The following is a 15904-nucleotide window of genomic DNA, read 5'->3' as shown; positions in this document are numbered from 1 at the left end:
GTGCACTGCTAAGACTAACACCCAGGACATCAAAGATGACATCACAAATGTCATTGATGACATCACTGATGACATCACATGTGCATTTACCTTTCATGAAAAGTCTGTACAAGGGTTTCTTATTGTAATGTTAATAAAAAAAGTGTGAAGGATCATTGGAATAAATATCAAGGGCTAATTAGTCCATCCAGTATACTAACGTGCTCATGTCGAAACGTAGGTATTGTGTGCAGCAAACATGATGGAGATGCAATATTCATAAGCTTGCCATGTTAAATAGTGAATGATAACTGTTTTCTTATTAGACGTTTGAATACTATGAAACATGTGATAAGTAGATAATAAAACCCACTTACTACATAATTGCATTATTACAGACAAAACACAAAGAGACAACACCACATACAAATATGAGTATATACACAGAAATTGAAGTAAGAGAAAAACAGCAGCAGTAGTAGCAAAAAGTGTTCATAAACTAACTGATTACCTTTATGCAGATAAATGATTGTTCTGTTTCAAAGCTGCTACTTTCCCTATGTATATATATCACATGATGTGCCTGGACTCTAATGAAAGTAGTGTGAATACAAGATATAGGAGCTTATACAGGGATATTACAGTAATAAAAAACAACAGAACTATCAGAAAGTGCTGACAACTCTACTGATTATTTTAATGCACAGAAAGGATTGCTATCTTTCAAGCTTGTGTCTTCCCCTATGTATATGTTTCATATGATATGACTGGACCCTAAGGGAATTATTGTAAGAACATACTTGAAGGATAAGTCTACAAATATACTACCTTTTCCACTTTTAATTCCTGACTGTTACTGAAGAAAACCATGTGGCCTAGATATGTCAGTTTAGGAAAAAAGGGGGAGCCACACATGTAATGTCATCAGTGATGTCATCAATGACATTTGTGATGTCATCTTTGATGTCCTGGGTGTTAGTCTTAGCAGTGCACGGTAGTGGCACGAATTATGGTTGCTTAGCTTACCATAACTGGCAAATTTCAAGGGTTTTTCGGTTTCACTTGGAACCATAACGTCCCTTTAACAACGTTTTTTCACTGAATTTCATAGATTTTTAGTAGCGCAACTTAACCATAACGTCCCTTTAACAAAGTTTTTTCACTGAATTTCATACGTTTTTAATAGCAAAGCTTAACAATAGCAACTTTGACTTTATGTACATGTAATATGGAACATACTGAGCCACTTCTACTGAATGTGATATCCGCAAACTTTTTTGATGTCCGCGGACATGTTCGGACAACAGTACCACTACCTAAAAAGTCTGGGGGAGGTATGTTCAATTGTTATATTACAACATGATAACATTTAAAAAATTCACAAAGTAGTACACATACATATTATATATAGTAATACATAAGAAATGTAACCCATATATGTACCACACTAACCATTCATTTAAATACAATATGTTCTAAAATTGAATATACCAAGAGAAGATAAATTGGCTTCCAACATAATTACCTCACAGACACTCCACAACGAAGACCAAGACCAGACCTACAGAGTACTCAGAACATATCTTACCTAAAATAGTAAGTTTACATCATTCTACTCATATCTTTATAAACTTTCTGTATTAGATAAAAATAAAATTATTATATTTTTTTTTTTCTCACAGAAATGTCTAGTACGCTGGAATGGCTAGAGGAGCACTTCCCACATGACAAAATGTCAGAAAATAGTGAAGCTAATGGTACACACTTTACAATATAAACCATTGAATTGTTATTATTTTATATATATTTAACATATATATTTCTTTTTGTACAGAGCATACCAAAATAGAAAATATCTCTGAAGAAACTGTTATGGAAAACACGCTTGACAGCTTAAAAGAAAAAAATTATTTATTATTGAGCATTTTTAATAATTGGAAAACTTTTGTTGAGGATCATTTTAAAACAAAAACCTCATACCATTGTCCCACATGTACTTGTCCCCCTCACCATATCCCAGTCAATTATCCCCAAACCCTCTCCATAATCCAAGACGTTTCGATGAGACTTCCATCCCTTCTTCACCTGATACCAATCATGTTGAAACCCCTAATTCTCCTGTTTTTGTTTCTGTTTCTGCCTCACCTTCTCTGTCATAAATTATTAATATATGTGAAATAAAGTTACATTTTTATATTGTGTTGTAATTAGTTCCCATTTTTTATTTTTTTAAAAACAATGTAGATGTCCGCGGACAGCACAGGCGTTCTGAAATGTTCGTAAATAAACGAAAATGGAGGTGTCCTGAAGAGCACTATACCTGTCCGTACTGTTTGCTAGAAAGTTGAAACTGTTCTAAGAACCCAATTGGTGTCCTGAAATGTTCGTAATTAAACGAAAATGGAGGTGTCCTAAAGAACACTATACCTGTCCGTACTGTTCGCTAGCAAGTTGAAACTGTTCTAAGAACCCAATTGGTGTCCTGAAATGTTCGTAATTAAATGAAAATGGAGTGTCCTAAAGAACACTATACCTGTCCGTAATGTTCGCTGGCAAGTTAAACTGTTCTAAGAACACAATTGATGTCCTGAAAAGTTTGTAATCAAACGAAAATGGAAGTGTCTTAAAGACCACTATATCTGTCCGTAGTGTTCGCTAGCAAGTTTAAACTGTTCTAGAACACACGCGATGTCCAAAAATGTTCGTTTGATGTGTGACGCACTTTTAATTAATTCAGGACCCGAACACTGTCCGTAGAACATCAATGCGCATGCGCAAACCAATGTCCGTGCATTTGGTGTCCTGCGGACAGGAGCTTCCTTCGCGGACATGTTCGCGAAGGGATCATGTGACCGCACCAACGCTAATCGCGTGTTCTGAATGCGGACACTGTTTGTGTCCCCGAACAAATTAAAAGTACATTTTCGAGTAATCCACAATATTTTTCCATAAAAGCTCATCATGCCACAAGTCCCACATAGTAATCCTGAGTTTCTACATATCTTGTGAAACTTTTTGAACCCTTTTTTGTGTTTGATCTGTCCGCGGACAGCGCGCATGTCCGCGAACCACGTACAAGCACCCCTATAAAAGACCAAGCCCTAGAGCTTATTCTCATTGTGTTTCTGGCTATTCTTCAGAGCACAGCTATTTCTCGTGCAACTTGCTGATTACAGCATTGAGATGGCATCCCTGGCTGCAGAACTGCCACCTGGTGCTGCACCTGCTTCAGCACCACCCCCACCCCCTCCACCACCACCACCTTCCGAAGGGCCTGAAGAGGGGAACAGGAGTGAGGATGCACAGAAGGAAGAACAGGATGACGAGAATGAGGTAGAGGAAATCCCTACTACCCGCACTAGACGTGAGTCTTGGGTGTGGCGGTTATTTTCCATTTATGGGAATGGTCCTAAGGCTTGTGCAAACCGTGTTATCTGCAATGAGTGCTAAATGATGCTCAGTCGCAGGAAGCATGGTTCGTACAGCTTTGGGACCACAACAATGAAGCGACACCTGAGGTCATTTCACTCTGGGGCTATTCGCAAGGTTGTACCTTGCGAAGAACGAAGTAGGTTGATTTCCTCTACTTCATCCTCCGTTTCTGATCCTGTCACCACAAGGACCACCTCTGTGGGACAGCGTCTTCCTCAAGCTGCCTCACAGGCCATACAGAATTCTTATGACCGTTACCTTTCAAGGGTCACAGTTGTATGTATGTACTGTGACACAGTACTCTGCAGGGGAGAGCGAGTTTGGAGTGCTTTTGAGACTATCGTCTCAGAGCACAAGAAGAACTGCTCACTACCCAAATAAAACTCACTCTACATCTTCCTCTCTCAGCTCACCCTTTCTTTTCCCTGTGGTTGGTGTCCCCCCCTTTACCCTCCTTTCCCCTCCTCTCCTAGTGTGTCGTGTCTAAAAAACCAAAAGAAAATACAAAATTATAAAAATTTAAAATAAATTAGGCTCTTTTCAGAGCCGCCTTTCACAGTTAAAAAATAGAAGTGAAAATAAATGAAGCAGGGCCCTTTCTATTTTTGAGAAGTCTGCGGACAGTTTGTGAACATCAAAAAAATTGGGTTGGTACCCTATCATAACCATTGCAATTTTCTCTGGTAGGAAGTGGTGGCTCTTAAAAGAGCCTTTGGGAGGTGTTTGTATGTCAAAAATGATAAATACTTAGCACCTACTTCAAAATACATGCTGTAAATCTAAAAAAGGTCATAATGCATTTTGTATATTTGTCAGAAAAATCTGATTGCCAGAATAAGTAAGATGGACTCCATCTCTGCGAAAAATGTATGTACTACGAAACATAATATTTTCATTATGAGAATAAGACATGCCGAAATCTCTTAGAAAGGCACAAACAGCCTTATTAACATTGCGCCCTGCTTTTTCCATTTGTGGACCAAATGAAGAAGGACACAGCCACATTTGTCTCTGTGCAATCCGTAAAATATTACTTGAGAATTAGGAAACGTGTCCATGACCTTCCTAAGTCCTTCCTTCATAGAAAATTGCAAAGAAATTCCAGACACATGTCCTAAACTATTCCCTCCACAATGAATTACAATTATGTCTGGATGTTGCTCTGTCTCCAAAGTAGCACAAAGAGGTAGCAAGTCCAACCACTTCATTCCACGTACTCCATGCCAGTGTACTTCCACATGTGGAAATCCAAGATCTACAGCTACTCCACAGATTTCTGCATGCACCTTCAACCAATGTATCCGTGAATCTCCCAAAATCCAAACAATCTGTTTTCTGAAACACACAGCCATAGCTATCTGTTGTTCTCTCAACAAAAAGAGTATCTGAGAAACTCTCTCCTGGGACAACAAAAAAAGGATAGGATGCTCAACAGCTCGATTCCTTCTCTTCAAAGACATGTATGTACGCAGAGAACAATTTTCTCTAACTCTTGCATACACAGTCACCATTCATAAATCACAAGGTCTTACCCTAGACAAAGCAATGATCGACATTGGTAACACAGTCTTTAAAGAAGGCATGAGCTACCTAGCACTATCACGCTTACGTACACATGACGGTCTATTTCTAATCAACTTTGATGCAAGTAAAATAAACGCTGATATTCCTTGCATTTTAGAACACAATAGACTTCGTTCACTATACACCCCCATCTAGAAACATATCCTGTTCCACAAAAAGGAAAATGTTCTAAAAGAACACTAAATCAAACAGAAATGCAACAGGATGTCACTGCAAATCCTCCAAAGAGAGTAAAAGAAACTAAAACTTCATCAAGTACCACAAGCAAAAAAGAACAAATTAGGGAAAGTAAACCAGGTACTTCGTCAAGGAAGGAAGACAAACAAAAAAAGAATCACTCAGATACAGAACTACCTGGTCCAGTTAAACTCTCAAATATAGTTGGTGTAAGTTGCTACGCAAATGTAGCAATGAATATTCTATTTCAATTACCACCAATTGTTGACAACATTTACTTACACAGTACAGACCCATTGTGTATGCAAATGTTAGTACTTCACAGGAATGCAGCAAACAATCCTGACAACACGTAAAGTGTTTATGGAATAGGAAAACAATTGGACTACTGTGCTGGAATGGTGAAATTCACTGTAAACTCACAGGAAGATCCACAAGAATTTCTAATGTACTTACTACAAGTACTGGAAAACAAAAACATACCTATAAATGAAATCTTCCAGATTTCATACATGTGGAAACATACATGCACTCTCTGCAACAATGTGACACAAGAAGAAATCCCCAATGAACGCTTCGTATATATATCAATACCTAATTGTGAATCCATTCCATGTCAGCAACTTGTACAAAATGCAAACCATGGTAGATTATGTTCTACCTGCAATTCAGATAATCGCTCCACGTTAGTAATACAAACACATAGTAAATATGTAATACTAATGCTTCTACGTTACAATGCAGATGGTACCAAAAATAACTGCAAGCTGACTGGATTCACACATGGTCAATATCACTTGGTAAGAAAACCTTCAAAACAATAGGGTTAATCTACCACGCAGGAGCCACAACCAATTCAGGGCACTACACTGCATATATAAAAAAGAAATGTGGATGGTTTGAATGTAATGATAGTACCATTACTCTAAAGCAGAGATTACCAGCAAATCTTACAAATGCTTATTTAATGTTCTTAAAACCAAAATTTGATAACTAAACTGTACTTAAACCTCAAGTAAACTTGTAGTAAACAATATAAACTGTTAGAATATTCCAAAAGCTATCTAACTGCCCAAAGATTCTACAACAATTAATCAGATAAATGAATACCACTAAGTTAGAGCAAAAAATAGACAGTTAGAATATGCCAATTGGTATCTACTGTCCCAAAATTTAATAATATCCAAACAGATAAATCAATACCACTAAAATATATTAAAAAAAATAGACAGTTAGAATACGCCAATTGGTATATAACTGTCCCAATATTTAACAATATCCAAACAGATAAATCAATACCACTAAAATATATAAAAAAAATAGACAGTTAGAATACGCCTACTGGTATCTAACTGCTCCAAAAATTTCATAATATCCAAACAAATAAATAATATGTTACTGCTCCAAAATAAATGCAACAACCCAATGTATAAAGCATTAGCCAGAAGCAACAAATGAACACAGAAAACAAACAAACAAATAAACTGTAGCATAACAGAAAAAGTTTTTTTTTTTTTAATCCAACATGGATTTTTTTTTTCTCCCACAGACCCAATGATTTTAGCAACAAACACAGAAACTGAGCAAATTGCACAGTACTCTGGTTTGTAATCTACTAAATATGAGGGTCCAAAAAAAAATGTTGATTATACAATGTAATAAGTCATTACAAAATACTAATACAAACATGCTATTTTCTTTTATCACAGAAATTAACAAGAAATACATGTACTCCAGTTACTAAACCAAACAGTAAGTATATTATACACTATATGGCATGGCCACAACCATCGCAGCATATCACACCCATAATATCTTATAACTTTGTTCCTTATAAATTTGTTTTTGACCCAAAGTTATAAGCAACTATAAGTGTGATATGCTGCAATGGTTGTGGCCAGGGCACAGAGTTTTGGGTGCATGACCAAATGGTCATGCACCCAACACTCTATGCCCTGGCTACAACTACCGCAGCATATCACACCCATAGAGTCAAACATTTCAACTGTAGCCTATGGAAACTTTTAATGTCCGCTGACATTACCAGTGTTCTTAGAACACTTTCAATTTGCCAGCGAATACAGACAGCGTCTTCAGAACACCCCCTACGAACATTTCAGGACAACGCGAGTGTTCTTAGAACAGTTTCACTTTGCTTGCGAACAAAACGGACACATATTGAGTCCTTAGAACACCCCCCAGTCAGTTTATTTAGAACATTTCAGAACACCTGTGATGTCCCCAAACAAATCGAACACAAAAAGAACGTCTAACACATAAAAAACACAACTTTCATCCTATCTCATACACTCCCACCCTCCCCAAACACTCCTACACACCAACACACTCTACTAAATACACTTTGAACAAGGTTTCACCGCGCTGTCCGCGGACGTCCGCGAATCCAAGATGGCCGCCGCTATCGAAAAATCTGACGCGCTTCACGCTCCACGCCGTCCAATCAGCGAACACGTTGCATGTCTGCGAACATCACGCAAGACGATTGGCCAATCAGGACACCGTCCGCGGAGCGAACAGGGAAGTGTGTCCGCGAACCGAACACAGATATCACTAATTTTTTTGACCTACTTTTTGGTCATTTTAAAAAAACTACTGGACGGGTTTTCACCAAATTTGCAAAAGCACACTTTTGGGACCAAGCCGCTGCTCCTGGTCCAAATTTGGTGAAAATCCGTCCAGCGGTTTGGGCTGTAGGCACCAGCAAATTTCTTTTCCCATTCAGTCTATAGGAAAAAAATAAATGTGGGGACCCCCCTATAACTTTTCCCCCCCTGGACGAATCCTCACCAAACTTTGCAAAATAATTCAGAGTGGGCCATATACTTTCCTTGCAAAGTTTGGTGTGGATTTGTCCAGGGGGAGCGAAGTTATAAGCCGCCCAAAAAGAGCTCTTCCTATAGAAACACCAACTTAACCATAACTACATGGCCACTACTGTGGCCATGTAATATATATATATATATATATATATATATATATATATATATATATATATATATATATATATATATATATATATATCCAAAGCGATATATATATATATATATGCAGTCAATTGTGAAAAGTTCAATTGTGACCCCTAAAATCGGTCAATTGTTCATTCGAACAATTGTAAATGAACAATTTGGTGTATACCGGTTATGTTACATGGTTACATGTGGTCAGGCGATAATTACAATTTCAAGTTAATATGACAAATGACAATTACAATTTCAAGTTACAAAATTGCCCTAATGGGGGCCTCAGAGGGTTGACAGTATTTAATTAAGCATAATGGTATGGCGCTGAAAGCCACATTTTGCTCCCTTATTCCTCTGTATATCATTGCAGCCACACTGGATTTACTTTGCATCTTTAGCCATCATAGGAGTTAAGTTATAGATTACATTTGGTCGATTTCAGTATCGGATATTATTTGCCCATTAAGAGGCCCCTGTATGCTTAACTAAATTCACTTGATCACAGGTGTCAGAAAGATATCTTACCACCACAATTTTTAGGGCAACTGTTGTGCTATGCAGCATATCCCACAACAGGCAGTCGGTCAAGATCGACTGTCCACAATTTTTACACATTTTTTAAAATGGTGTATACAATTTGATTTAAGAGCTACACGGGTTAACCGCAAATGTCTGAGGCTTTCTTTGTCTTCTCCACTTTTACAAAATCTACATACTAGCTTTCCACTACTCATTATATACACTATCCAGCCTCTAGCATGGTTTTCAACACAATACTGGCCAATGTGCCGACTGTATATTCTGACATATTAATTTGCTCTAGCTATGGGCTTTAGCCATGGCCACTGACTACAGATTTCAATTTTGCCCACTGCATATTTTAAAACAGTGACAGCCTACTAGGCATAGCTTTTAACCATGCACATTGGTATTTTTTAACACTAACCGACCACTAGCTATGGCCTTTGGTGCTGGCCAGTGACCCTAGCCTTTGTCATGGTCAAGTCCACGGCCTAAATTGTTATTAAGGTAATCAAAGTTTTCATGAGCTAACTTATAAATGATGTTATGTCTAATTCTATTATTGATGTATACAATGCAATTAGTGTTGACGCAAGTGATGGCATCAGTGATGTGATTTGTAATGTCATCAGTGTTCCCATACAACATGTAATAAGTGATGCCATCAGTAATGTGATCTGTGATGTCATCATTGTGGTCATAGTCTGCACAACAGGAGGTGCGAAGTTAAGGTGGCTGAATTTCCACGGTGTTGTTGCATTAAGTTCTCACCTTAAAATCCCTGCAACTACAGTGTTTTCCTTGAATATGTATATAGTGTAAGTAGAACAAATTAACTGCCTGTGTTTAGAATGAAACAAAGTTGATTTCGTAGCATTTCCTCTTATTTAGGAGTTGACTATCGGCTGGCAAACAACCCTTTGCGCCTATTTCTTGTGAGCAGCACATGGATCCTGGCAATTGGTTCACAGCGAATGCTGTGCAAAATGATCCCTGCTATGCCCAGCCACTTCGGGTATTAACTTACTTCTATTGACTTGAAGCTATTAACCAAATCGCAAATCATCATGTATGCACCACAATAGGTATTCTAATTAAATTAGGGAAAGCCACAGGAAGGTGCACCATCAATCATGACTGTAGTGGCAGAGACAGGGCAAGTGGCAACTTGTTGGCATTTTATTGTGCATAAAGAATGGGGGCTTCCACGCAGAGGGAACAAAGGCAGCACTCAGAATACATCATCGTACACTAACACTGCTGCTTATGAACGAGTTATGCATGGTTCTTAAATGACTGTAACAGTCATTCGTTCTACTTCCTACTTGAGTTGGTATGCACGAGTCGAATGGGGCAGGAGCCAGCACTTCGCCCGAGTCGGCGCCTTCTCTCAGTGGTTCTTCTAATTTGAGAAAATGTGTTTCTTCTCATTCGAATATGCATTTCTCGGCTTGGCTCTGGTATGCCTAGAAACACTAATGTAAGATTGGTGCCCTCACACTACGGTGGCTGGCAGTATCCCGCCCTTACTAGAAATTGCAAAGGCACCAGGCAGTATGTCTTTTTACTGAAATATTTCACAGCCTGTGATCCATCTGTTGTATCCCCACGGCGCGCGTTGACAGCCAACGTTCTACTTTGGAACGACATCGCGTGCAACCTTATTTTGACAGTTGGTCACTTTCTTTCAGTGCCGGAGGTTGGACGTGCCAGGGGTCTGTTTTTAACGACTACACATATCTTTATTGACTGCTCGCCTGAGGCTTTGTCTCCCTCTTTATATTACTACACGTCTCTCCAGGAACTTGCTGCAGACACATATGTGCAGCACACAATGTACAATACACATATCACACGTTTTCATGTGTCATGCTCACCCCAAGTGATAACATAGTACAAGAAGTTTACATGTACTCTGAGAAGGGTCGGGATCTAAATAAAGGTTGGGAAATCTACTAACATCCTTACCTAGAATATTATGAGATCTTAATATCTCCTCACCAACCAAGGAGTAACTTCACAAAATACACTTCTATATTCAAGACTTGTGGACTGTTTTTTTTTAATCGAAATGCCCTAATGACCTCTCATTGAAGGCGTCTTTCATTGTTCATAATCTATGCCAGGTGCAGTTTTGCGCCAGCCCAGTGCAAGTTGAAGATGTGCCATACTGGGTGAAAAACTGTTGCAGATACAAAATGATTTCAAGAATCTGACCACATTCCGACCAGTGAATGCATTCAGCAGTGTACACCAGCCTTGGGATGACCAACCGCATTGTGTAAAGAGTTGTCCGGAATGCTTAGCTCATGTGCTGTTGCCACTATTTTTCTAGAGGAAATGATAGTTGGGCGTTCATTTCCTGTCGGTATTACTTCACTGCCTGCCCATAAGAAAAGTTAACCCCTGGGAGAGTGTACATTTTAGAATCTTGAGCAAGTGAAACACTGAGCATGTTTTACACTGCCGGGTTCTGGTGACGCATTTTCCATGAATTGTTTTTTGTCAACCTAGGCATTAAACATGGAAACATGTTCCAATGCAAAAACAATTGCAACCAGCAAACCTATGCACACTTGAATGTATACACTGATTGTGAAATGGAGGTGTTTTACTTATGAATTCCCCTAGACAGTCTTCAGTCTATGAATCCTGCTCTAAGTACTATCATGCTGTAAATGAGGAATTAAACTGTGACTAAAGGTGTGATTTTTAGAGGCTTAACAGTTATGATATCACTTAATGTAGTACATAGTAAGATGCAGGACAACACTAGATATGTTGTTTGGTAGGCAAGCAAGGCGGTGAAGCCCACTCACCAACGTAAAGCACAATGGGAAATTATGAGTATTTCTTCAATGGTCCTGTTCATGCACTGCAACAACAGAACCAAAGGACAGAGATCACATAGAGAAACAATTGTGATGAGATGTCATGATTTCCCAGCAGCACCAGTCAATATTGTGAAGCTGAGAAGACTCCAAGAACATAAGCTCAACAGTGGAGGGTGGTCGATGTCAAATATGGAGCTTGTGAACAGCAGTGACAACAAGGCTATCACCAAACATGGACCATGGGAGAATGACATAGCATTGAGAGAGGTCAAGAGAGGGAGACAGAGGAGGTATGCCAGATGCTAAAAAGTGCACTTCGTGCCATGCAAAACTCATGTAGCCGAATCATGGATTGCACTTTGGGTGGGTCTGCAACCACTTCGCAAAGGCCCTTACCTACTTTGCATGGTGCTGCGCGCTTTGTGCAACACACAGCGCAAAGTGTGGGAAGGGCTTGCACAAAGAAACAAATAGGGGGCAGAGCATGCATGTTCCCCATTGTTTTCATTAAATGAGGAAGAACAAGGAATAATGTGGGAGTGTCGAGCAACGTGCCACGTAAAAAACTAACACGCCCCCAGTCACACGTAAGCATAACCCAATTAATGGATTCCTAACCCCAACTTCCCAGAGTGAAAATGCAGACGCAAACCTTGAGATCTTACTGTCACATGAAAGGCGACACAACTTACAAAGCGCAAAGGCCACTTATAAAAACATGCACTACACACCATTACAAAATTGCACTTCCAGGATGAATCCCGCTCTAGTGGCAGCAATCGTTCATTTTCATGGAAGAAGGAGGTTGGTGAGGGGCAGGATTGTCCATCCTCCCACAATGCTTTTTGGAATGACAGATGTGGAGGTGTATGCAAGGTACAGATTCCCTCCACATGTCATCCTAGACCTGGTCAGGGAGTGGGAGGAAAACCTTGCATCACTCACCATCTGCTCCCATGCACTGAAACCCCTTGAGAAGGTGCTGAAAGCCATACATTTATGGCTACAGGCTCATTTCAGCAGACCTCTGCCATTGTTGGGGGCATATCGCAGGCCACGTAATCCCACATTTACATGCCATGCACACCACAGGCAAGGCAGAGTGTGTGCTAATAGTGTAATGGCATAGCACACTTCCCATGGGTACTAGGAGCCATTAATTGCATGCATGTTGTGCTACCGCCTCCGCCCCCTCCCTTGAGCGAACAAGCACATGTACCACAACCGGAAGCATTGGCATTCAATCAATGCACAGGTCATCTGTGAATCAAAGGGAGTCATCAAGCAAGAGAATGCAAATTTCCCCAGAAGCACCCATGATAGCTTCATTTACCGCTGTTCTCCAATTTACCATGCCTTGGCGTCGGGACCCTTTGACAACACTTGCCTCATCAGTGAGTATCAACTATCATGCCCATGTAAGCAGTCACATGACCCCCAGAATAACAGCCCAAGACAATCAATGCTAAAAATCATTTCCACATTTGCAGGGGACAGTGTCTACCCACTCTCACTATTCCTGCTTGTCATTCAGGAATCGTGCCACTCCAGCTGAGGTAAAGTATAACGCAGCACACATAGCCACTATGAGCTTAGTGGAGCGCACATTTGGGATGCTCCAGTTATGCTTCCGCTACCTTTACCACCCTGGCAGTGGATTGCTATATGCCCCACCAGCAGTATGCAAGATCATCACGGCATTTTGTGTCTTGCACAATGTTGCCAAACGACGTGGCATACCACCCAAATGGCATTAGGGACATGGCGCTCAGCCACAGGCACTACACGTCCCCTTGGCAGGCCAAAGGGAACAGGGACAAGATGCACGTAATCAGGTCGTGCAAACTTACTTCACCTGAATGGCAGCCTCTGTGGAGCACATATAGTGAAACCACACCCCTCATGCCCTTCAATGATGAATTGGGGATAATCCACCTTGCCCATGACAACACCTTGAAAATGTGTGTCTGGGAGAGGCAAACTGTGTGTGTCAATAGTCATCAAATCGAGTGCAGTAACCCACTGACACAGTCATAGCAAATGGAAACAACAGTACTCAGACACCCAACAACACACAAGAGAACACAAGTAGAAAGGAACATCATATAATGTAAGCTTAAACAAACATGTATGTGGATTGCTCTGACCACCTTTGGAATATCTCACCCTAAAATACAGGTGGAATGGCTACCCCATGCCAAGCAACAATACAGCTCATATAACACATCCACATAGAAATAGTCATACAGACTGAAAAAATGCAAGTTCAATCCAAGAAAGATGCCCATCTCAGCTCAGCTTTTCCCTCGAGAGTCTGCTCCAGCTGTTTCCAGTCATGGAGCATTGCACTACTCTGTAGCTGTTGGCACACTCTGTAGGTGCTGAAACCAACCTAGACTGCTGAACTGTGTCATGAAGACATTCCACAGCACTCTGTCCTTGCATAGCAGCAACTGTCTGCCCTACCAGAATGTCTCAGAAGAAAGGAAAATACAATGTCAGACCAGGTAACACATCCCTGCACCCAATGACACTGTACCCTGTTCCCTCTGAGTGTCATTCAACAACTGCAAGCAATGATCCGCCAGATTCCTATCTCAATGTATCCCTCTGCACCCATGCAGCTGGACCTGCTCACCTCAAGTGAACACTCTGAAAAACATCCATCACAGTGACACAATCCCCACCCACAACACCACCACCATGCGCCCCCCGAGTGCCATGCAACAACTGCAAGCAATGACTCACCAGCCTCCCATCTCTATGTCTCCCTCCACACCCATGCAACTGACATGCTCACCTCATACCAACACACTAACAAATACCCCACACATTGACAGCATCCCCATCCACAACACCATCACTCTGTGCCCCCCTGAGTGTCGTGAAACAACTGTAATTATTTGCCTCACCAGTTTAAAGAGGAGAATCAGAGTGCCAGAGATCCTGAGTGAACCGTCAGAGGAAACCAAACATCAGATGGCCGGAATGTTCATCTGGCCCCATACCCATGTCAGAAAAACCATTGGCATGTCAGGACTGCTAGGGACCACCACTACATACCATCACCCTGGCCAGGCATAGTGCACCATGCCTCAGGTCCTGTCACAAATGCTCATGCAACACCTCCACAACAGAGTGTATGAGAGGTACAGGTGGAATGCACAGTACAATGGGATCACATTTCAGCTAGTGTACACTGGCCCTTACCTACATAATGCCAAAGGCTTTGGTTTGGCTCACCAACATGTACACAGTTTGTGTCACAAGATGAGTAGAGTGGATAACCGACATCTCTGCTGACCCCTGCAACCTTTTGTGAGCCTCCCCACCTGGCAGTGCTATGTGGTTGGGATACACTGAGGACAGTCCACCCCAGTTGACAGTCGCACTGGGAGATGTGGCCTATTTCCCCTATCTCTGCCCTGGAGTCCCCTGAAAGATTCTGAGATGGTGGCCAGCAGAGTGTTTGCTGGTGGTCACCCTTGCCCATGTGTACATGTCGAATCTGGAGCCAGTGTTCAGTAAACCCCTTCATCAGAGAGTATAGCCACCTGCCCCCCAGGTCTTTCTCAGCCAACCTGGAGCCATTTGCATTGTACCACAACAGAGGTTATTTGCCCTGTGTTGGCTAGATGTACCTGGGTGGTGGTCCTGAATGGGAATCTGCTGTATCGGGTAACCATTTTGCCCACTTTCTCAATTCCCCTCATATAGATCTCTAGAAGGAATCATGGCCTCCTCAAATCACTCATCTGTTACGCTCACCTGATCTCCACAGGAGCGGCGAATGGAGCTGGATGATCTGGTGGTTAGTGGTGTCTTGTACTCCCCTCCGATACAAAAGCAGGCTTGCCTAGAAAGGAAAATCACAGGTTACCCAACCATGTGGATGAGGGCAGCTCCTGCCTCCCGTGGCGTCCTCTTGCACCCCCCCGCTATATCTCACCTTTGAGTTACGAATAGCGGCCTCTCCGTCCTGTCACTGTTCGCAGGAGTGCGTTGTAGTTCTAGGATCTAGTTACTTCACTGATCCTATTGAAAGTTCCCGACAACTGTGACTCTATGGTAAGTCTTATTCCAAAGATATGGATAGCTAAGAGTTCAAGTTGCAAAAGTTCACTCTGTACCTTTCTTTACAGATTCCCTCTTCGTGCATACGATGGAGCGCGGTTCTTGGTAGCTGGCTTCCCAAGGTAAGATTTGTGCCAGTGCTATGCAAAAGTCTTTCCTCCCGATACTGTTTTTTCTGCACAACTAACCTGCTGCTTTTGTATTCTGCAGGTGCGGAATCTCCTAAACAAAGGCTGCGTGATGAAGAATTGTGAGACCATGAGGATTGCTGCCTACAGGTGAGAGCTGCCTCGTGCAGGATTATAAGTCAGAATGAGGCCT

The 15904-nt window shown here is 41.2% G+C and overlaps 1 protein-coding gene across 2 annotated transcripts in view; it reads right to left on the bottom strand.

The window, feature by feature from the left end:
• Positions 1 to 15904, bottom strand: part of MLIP (muscular LMNA interacting protein) — a 2218014-nt gene that overhangs the window by 999261 nt on the left and 1202849 nt on the right. The gene's annotated exons all lie outside the window — the stretch shown is intronic.

The sequence above is a fragment of the Ambystoma mexicanum genome, chromosome 4p, assembly GCF_040938575.1.
Source record: "Ambystoma mexicanum isolate Mex_15411 chromosome 4p, UKY_AmexF1_1, whole genome shotgun sequence".
NCBI lineage: Eukaryota > Metazoa > Chordata > Amphibia > Caudata > Ambystomatidae > Ambystoma > Ambystoma mexicanum.
The sequence above is the reverse complement of the archived record's forward strand: the minus strand, read 5'-3'. Positions and strand labels throughout refer to the sequence as shown.